A 7,717-nucleotide genomic window follows, 5' to 3' on the forward strand; every position below is an offset into this window, starting at 1 on the left:
TAAAACATGAACAATATCATAAATTAAAATCAAATCCAATCAAATATAAAAAATGAACAATACTATAAATTAAATTATATAAAAATTAAATTAATTTCCTAACCTAAAATATAATCTGAACTATATATATACAGCTCTACCTCACGTTCCTTTGATGGGGATTTACGTATTGATGAAACATTGTTGGTATAGAAAGTACAAAATATATATATATATATAAACTAACCCGAGGTTCACCAAAATACATGTTAAATAGGGTTGTTATGCTTGCTTCGATTTTCAAGGAAGTACCAGTTGTGCCAAGAAGTGGTGCAATGGGTAGCAATTTGGATAAATGAATATGCGCCAACAAAGAAAATTGAGGGCGGGTTACTGAAGCTATAGAATAGGGAATATGCGTGTAGGTGGGTGTAAAATAATAGGAAAAGTTGTTGAAGAATGTGTATGGATTTGTTGCAATTGGTTTTTGTTTATGGATAAATTATTATCTTTGTTTACAAATATTCAAAATTAGTAAAGATACTCATAATAAAAATGAAAGAGTAAACTACCATTTGTACCCACGAAAGTTGAAAACGCTGACATATCTACCCATAGAAAAAGGAAATTACCATTTGTATCTATGAAAAATGATTTTTACAAGCAAAATTATCCAAACCCTAAAAAATTATCTAAAAACCCCAAAATACCCTTATCATTACCACTGCTACCATCATCCCCATCTCTCTCTTCGCATCACATGAACACTCTCCGATCTAACCTCCATTTCTCTGCCACAAACCACCTCTGCCACAAACCACCTCATTGTCACTCCTTCATCACCATAATCTTCACCTTTGGAGGAATCAAAATCACCCCAGAGAGAAATTTGAAATGGATGACGATGGGTGAGAGTCAAAATTGGATCTTGGTTTCAGCTGAATCTGAAGCTGTTTGAGGGAACAAAACATTGAAAAGGGTGTCATGGAGAAAGTTAATAGAAATAAGGCGAAAAAAAATACAGATCCAAGGTGAGAAGAGAGTGAGGAGAGAGGATCAAATCCGAACAATCAAACACAGAAGTCTCATGTATTTGGATTCACTTTTTATGGAAGAAAAGAAAAATGGTGAAAGAGAAAAAAAGAGAGAGAGAGAGAGCTCACCGCGAATTTGGTTTGCAAAGGGGACCGCGGTGGTGGTGGCTGGCGCGGTGGCCCGTCAGGGGCACTGGTTCGGTGATGAGGAGAAGGTAGCCCCGGTAGGTGAGGGTGGTCGGCGGTGAAAAGAGGAGAAGGGGCATTGCGACTCTAGGGTTGCTAGCGGCGGCAAAGCAGGGGCGGGGTGGGTGCGAAGGTCCTCTGTTTGGCAAGAGCGAGACAGGGAAGGAGAGAAAGAGGGGTGGTCACTGACACTGACACTGGAGGTTGCAAGAACAGAAACAGAGGCAATTTGGGGTTAGTGGTGGTGGTGGTGGTGGTGGTAAGGTGATGAGTAGATGAGGATGATGGAGTGGTTAGTGGGGAGTGTACCAATGCTTGTGGGTTGGGAAGATGGAGGACTTGACTTCATGGTGTACTTGCACCATGAAGGTGCTTTTCTTCTCCGAGGAAGCGGCAGCAAGTGTTGCTGTGACTGTGAGGATGAAAGAGAGGAGGGTGTGGCAAGGAGCCATTGGAGCAGCGGTGGAGATTGAGTGGAAAGTAATGGTGAGAGTGTGTTAGAAAGAAAAAGAGGGGTGGTGGCTGGGTGAAGAGGGTTAGGGTTAGAAAGGGGTTTGGGTGAAGGAGGTGGTGTGGTGGTGAAGATAAGGGTATTTTGGGGTTTTTAGATAATTTTTTAGGGTTTGAAAAATTTTGCTTGTAAAAATCATTTTTCATGGGTACAAATGGTAATTTCTTTTTTCTATGGGTAGATATGTCAGCGTTTTCAACTTTCGTGGGTACAAATGGTAGTTTACTCAAAATGAAATTTATCTTATACCATTATATATACCCATGAAAAATAAGATTATTTTGATAAAATTATGTATAGTCTAGAAAAATATTAAAAATTTTTAAAGGATTCAAATCCTAAAAGAGCCTAATAAAATAAATTTTGATTAATTTTTTTTATTTGCCCAGGCAATTATAATGTTGGTGAGAATATGAAGATTTTTTTTCTATTTGATGCAATGTTGAGTAATAATAATGAAAAAAAATATATTGGTAAATATATATAAGAAGAGATCATACAAAAAATTTATTTAATTCAATTTACTTTTATTATAAAAAATATGTTGAATACTGTAAGATTGTTCAATTTGAGTAAACAACTCAATTAAGTTCTTTTTGATAAAATATCTTAAACAATAAATGACTATATTAAAAGTATAAATAAGCTATTTTGTGTTTAGATTTTTAGTTCTAAAAGTGTTTATTTTATAAAAATGTAGTAAAAACTAAAAAGTAGTAGTATTATGAGAGAAGTCATTTTTTTTAAACTTCTCTATAAGCTTTTAAATAGCTTCTTAGAAAGCCGCAATTTGGTTTTGAAATTTGCACCAAACATTAATACTACTACTTTTCATAAATCAAAAGCTAAAAAAAAAATACTTTTGAAGCTTTCCAAACGGGTTTAGTGTTGCCCATTAACGCCGGCTTTTAAGGGTGAAGTCTACATAACAACCATAATAGGATTGCTAGCTTAATGTGAAAATTAGTTATGAATATAATTTGTAAATAAATTTTTAAATAAACTTTATAAAAAACCACAACCAATAGCATCGACCACATTATTTTCTATTTTTAATAAGGAAAATGCTACTTATATAATAAATTTTTTATCTGTTTTATACTGCTAACTTTCAGTTATTTAAAATTTAAATTTTGAATTCAAAATTAAAATTGAAAAGAAGATATTCATTTTAACCTCTTATAAAATTATGAAAGATGAATTTTTTTTTCTCTTTTGTTTTTTCAATTCTTCTCCTCACTCTTGCTCTTTCCCAATTCCCATTTTTTCATTTTCCATTTCATCCCTTTCCATTTCATAAGTTTCTTTTTCCTTTTGATTTCGCACAAAAATACAGAACCAAACCTTGAGTTTCAGTTCTGCAGAAGGCTCAACCACGGAAGAAACAAATTGGTACATATATACTAACTCCTTTTCTTTAGATCTCTCTTTTAAGTTGGTGATAGTTAATGGAGTATGTTTTGAGCTTTATTTATTATTTTTATTTTTTTGTTCGAATTAGTTTTGAGACAGATTCCTATACCAGATAGTTTTGATTCCCTCACATGTCTCTTTGAAATTTTCACACCCAGAAGGTTTATGTATAACAGGTGGATTTGGTTCAGTATAATTCGGTCTTAAAATTCTCGAACAACGATTCTCTATTTTTCTGCTTCCTTTGCTTATACAACTTTTTGATCGACTCATTCCTTGGTTCCGTTCTCTGATTTCTGCTCTTCTCAAATAATGTTTAAGTTGTGTTCTTTCACGTGATTATTGTTAAAACAAGAAGAGATTTCATTTGGATTTTGTTTAGGATAATCAAGAATGGAGGGTCGAAGGACTAGAACACGATACAGATATTCTTTGTTCTGAATTCTTGATGCACTCATTAAATCCAATGATATATATATAAAATCAAGCTCTTCCTATTTTTTATACCATGTAATCAAGCTCTTCGGATTAAATTTGTTTGTTCTCTATTTATTTTTGTTATCGTTTTTCTTCTTAGCTTATGTTTCTTTGAAATCTGATTAGGTTGGAAAAGCTGGTGGTGCTAGGTGGAAGTCCATGTTCTTTGCTGTGAGCAAAGCAAACATGTTCTCTGATTCTCTTTTATTATTCTTCTTTCTTCGGATAACAATTATTTCGAATTTTTGTTGTTGTTGTTTTACGATTTACTCTCTAATTCATTATATTATCATCTTTCAGGAAAAAAACTTCATATCAAGCAAATGCTAGAGAACAAACTAGCATCTGAGGAGGATATAAGGGCCTACAATAAAGGATTGATAATTGCTTTAACTCAATATTTTGATTCTCTCTTGTGATTCATACTAATCTTATGGTTGAGCTCTTAATGTTTTAGAATGAGAGTGGAGATTCTAATAAGTCAAAATCTGTGGTAAATGACGATTATGATGATAAAGAGGTGATGGAGCTTTGTAATTTATTTGAAATAGATTCTGACAGTAGTTGTTATTGTTTGTTAATGAGTTTGAAATGTTCTTATTTTTTATAGAGAATGAGGGAAGTAGCAGCTATGGTGAAGGAAGAGGCCTTGGAGTGGGAGGAAATAATTTCATTCATCATCAATCTTCATATAGTTTTGAGAGTTGATTGACAATATAGTTTGATCATCTTAATTTTCTGCTTACTTTTATGTGTGAAGATCATAAAATTTGAAGTTTAGTAGGGTTCCGTAATTACCATTTATGTTTGAACAAATTCTTTAGTAATTTTTTCATTCAAAAATTTAGAATCCTCAACTCTATTACTTTTTATTTCTCCGCAACTTTATTTATTTTTAACTTTGAAAGAGATTTAATTTATAACTTTGTCAAACAATATTTATAATTCTTATGGATAACTGGATAAGGTTTAATTGTTATACTTAGGAGTACTAAATCTTCTTAGGATACTATTGAAAGAAATGTTTGGCAATCTAAGTTTACTAACTAATTCTTTTTTATTTAGTCCTCTTCTTGATAGAATTTTTCACTTATATGTTTATTCTGTTTTTAAATTTGAAGAATCAAAGAAAGAATTTGTACCATTGCCTCGCGATTATTTTATTTTTGGGATATGTGATTTACTGTCAAAACTTATATTTCATTGTTAAAATGAAAAGAATAAGTTGATTGGTATTGGAGATTAAGAGAAACGAATTTTAAAATTTAAAAGAATAATTTTAGAATTGATGTAAAAGAGGAAAAAAAATATTTTAGTTGTTTCTCAAACATAAAAAAGGTATAGTCATAATGTTAATAATAAATGTGATGAAATTGTGTATATGTAATTGATAATTTTTAACTCTTTATCCAGAGAATCAAATAAATTATTATAATAGAATAATAAACATTTGATGAGATGAATTATTTATTGGCTAATTATATAGTACATATTTATGTATACAGATGCAAAAATTTGTTGACAAGTGTGCAATATATTAGAGGCAGGAAAAGTTTGGCAAGAGCTCTAAAACCTTGTCTGCCTTAGTAGTTGAAGAAATGTTACAGATCCTCAACTAGATTTAGAGAGGTGGGTTGGGACTTTGTTTTAGTTTTATATTTTTGGTCATCAGTGGTGGACTTGTTTAATATAATTGGACTTATACATCTTGTAAGCTTCTTCCTATGGATGTTATCTTCTTCGTTTTTCTAGGTCCACATCATAGCAAACAAAAAGAAGAAGATCAAGAAGAAAACAACAACAACATCCAATTGCTATTGAAAAACGAAGAGATCTACATCCAACAGCACCGCCACCAACCGAGGGTTCGAGATATGGCCTGATCATCATCAACCAAGCTACTACTCCTTCGGTTTGGGTCCATCTAGTGAGAGAAACACCACCACAAACCCAAGCGACGACGTTTCGGTGTCTTTCTCTGATGAGTCGAATCGGATCGGGTTCACCGTGATCTGGTCTTCTTCGTCTGGATCGAGTCTAGGAAGCGGCACAAATTGCAGAGACTGCGTTAACCAAGCCAAGAAAGACTGCCTCCACCTTCGCTGCCGAACCTGCTGCCGAAGCCGAGGGTTTCAATGTTCTACTCCAATTCAACACAATCAGAAGTAGAATCGTCGACCACCATGGTTTTTGCTCTATTGAGTTTTATGCGTGTATAATTTCATTCACTAATGAGTAATGATTATGTTTGTTGTTGTTGTTACTATGCAGAATGCGATTAGTTTCTTTTCCTTAGATTTATCATTAATTAAATAATTGAAAAAAGATTTTAATAACTTTATTTCTTTGATTAAATAGAATTTATTTATTGTAAAATTTTATATTATTCTTAAAAATTTAACACAATAAATTTACTACCTATACTTTGAAATGAGTTTATAATCCATAAAATTCAAATATAAGTAATATTACACTTTACACCTGCATATATTTTATTATTATTATTATAGTGGTGTTCATTTGAGAAATTAAATTTAGTTTATAATGGGGCCTTATAGTGTACGGATGTGGGTGTACAAATTTTTGTCTTTTTGTGGCTGAAAAGCGTGTCACTAAAAGTGTTGTTTAAAGAAAAAGTGTTACCCTTAATCGTTAACTTGGCTCTGATACCAATTTTTACTCTTCATATTTTACTTCGAATAAGTTTATAATTTGTATAGAATTGAAAATGTTACTTTTACTAGCATTTATAATTCTGATTTTTATAGTTTTTCAATCTTGTTTTAGTTTATAATAGTCTTTTTTGCATGGATTATTGTTTATAAAATTTTTTATCTGTTTGTCTTTTTCTTGAATATATTTTCTCAAATCTTCAACAACTTCTTTTAGTTCTACACTTTCTGTTGTTTCTAAATATCTTTTTAATTTTTCAGCCTCATTCTCCATTTTTTCTTTCAACAGCTTTAATTCTTTTAAGTCATAATATGATTTTCCAGGCATTTATAAATTTTTTAAGTTTAACTCCAACTTGTTTATATTTATTCTTATTTCTATCCTTTTTATTATAAGGTCATCAATTTCGATTTGAAGATTATTTAATTCCCTTTTATACTCCTTCTTTTTAAATTTTTCGCTCTTTTTCTTTTTATTTTATTTTCTGGTCTTTCAATCTTTGCATGCTTCATTATTTATTTTAGAATTTCTGCAAATTCTATCATCGCTTCATCACTATTTTCTAGAGATTCTATTAATTTTTCTAACTCTTCAACTTCTCTTTTTAACTTCTCATAAATTGTTTTTAGAGCTTCAAATGCGCTTTGATTTATTTCAGAAAATTGCAAATAATTCAAACGATTTTTTCTTTCAAAGAGCTCTTGTTTCTTATCTTGATAAGTTACATATATTTCTTCTTTATTTATTGTCATAATTTAGTATTTAGGGTTTCATTTAATTTTTCGACCTTTTTTGTTAATTCTTTTATTTCAGAATTTTCTTCTTTAATCTTTAACTTAGATAAACTTAAAGGGCTATTAATTTTAGATTCTCTTATTTGAAAATTTGATGAAACCAATTTTTCTGATGGTTCTTTTAATAATAGAACTGAGTTTTCAATAGCTTTATATTTTGGTATTTCTGTTTTTACAATTTTCTAAAATAATTCATTGACATAAATTCTTTCTCTGTTTTTAAATATTATACTATGATGGCTATTTGTTAAAGCATAATTTATTGCGTATGTAATTGAAAATGGTTCATCATCTTGTTCCATTAGATTCTTTCTATGAAATTTATAAGCCAAACTTATAGATCTCCCAAGATTTTCAGTTGATAAAGGTATAGCATATTCAAGATGGGCATTAAATTTAACATTTACGTTTGCCAAATTTCCGTGAACAATTCCGATTATTTGATCTATTGGGTCATCAGTAATTCTTTTGTCACAGATTGCTAAACTTATTGGTGAATTAATTCCTTTCATATATGTAGATTTGATTAAGACTTGTATAGTACTAATATGAATCCACCCAATTTTAGATCTTTTTTGTTGATCCTTAATTTTCTCAATATGTTTACTCAATTCTTCATCATTTATCAAAGCTATTTCAAGTTCTCCATT

General features: G+C 30.9%; 1 long non-coding RNA gene across 4 annotated transcripts; it reads left to right on the forward strand.

The window, feature by feature from the left end:
• On the forward strand, positions 2,907–5,936 carry LOC107645567. 4 transcript variants are annotated; one of them, XR_002348190.1, is made up of 4 exons: positions 2,907–3,102; positions 3,727–4,120; positions 4,211–5,229; positions 5,353–5,936. It is a non-coding gene; the product is annotated as an uncharacterized LOC107645567 (long non-coding RNA). The 4 variants fall into 4 exon arrangements; XR_002348191.1 differs by having other exon boundaries at positions 2,914–3,102; positions 3,727–3,788; positions 3,901–4,120; positions 4,211–5,870; XR_001621475.2 differs by having other exon boundaries at positions 2,917–3,102; positions 3,727–3,771; positions 3,901–4,120; positions 4,211–5,870.

The sequence above is a fragment of the Arachis ipaensis genome, chromosome B06, assembly GCF_000816755.2.
Source record: "Arachis ipaensis cultivar K30076 chromosome B06, Araip1.1, whole genome shotgun sequence".
NCBI lineage: Eukaryota > Viridiplantae > Streptophyta > Magnoliopsida > Fabales > Fabaceae > Arachis > Arachis ipaensis.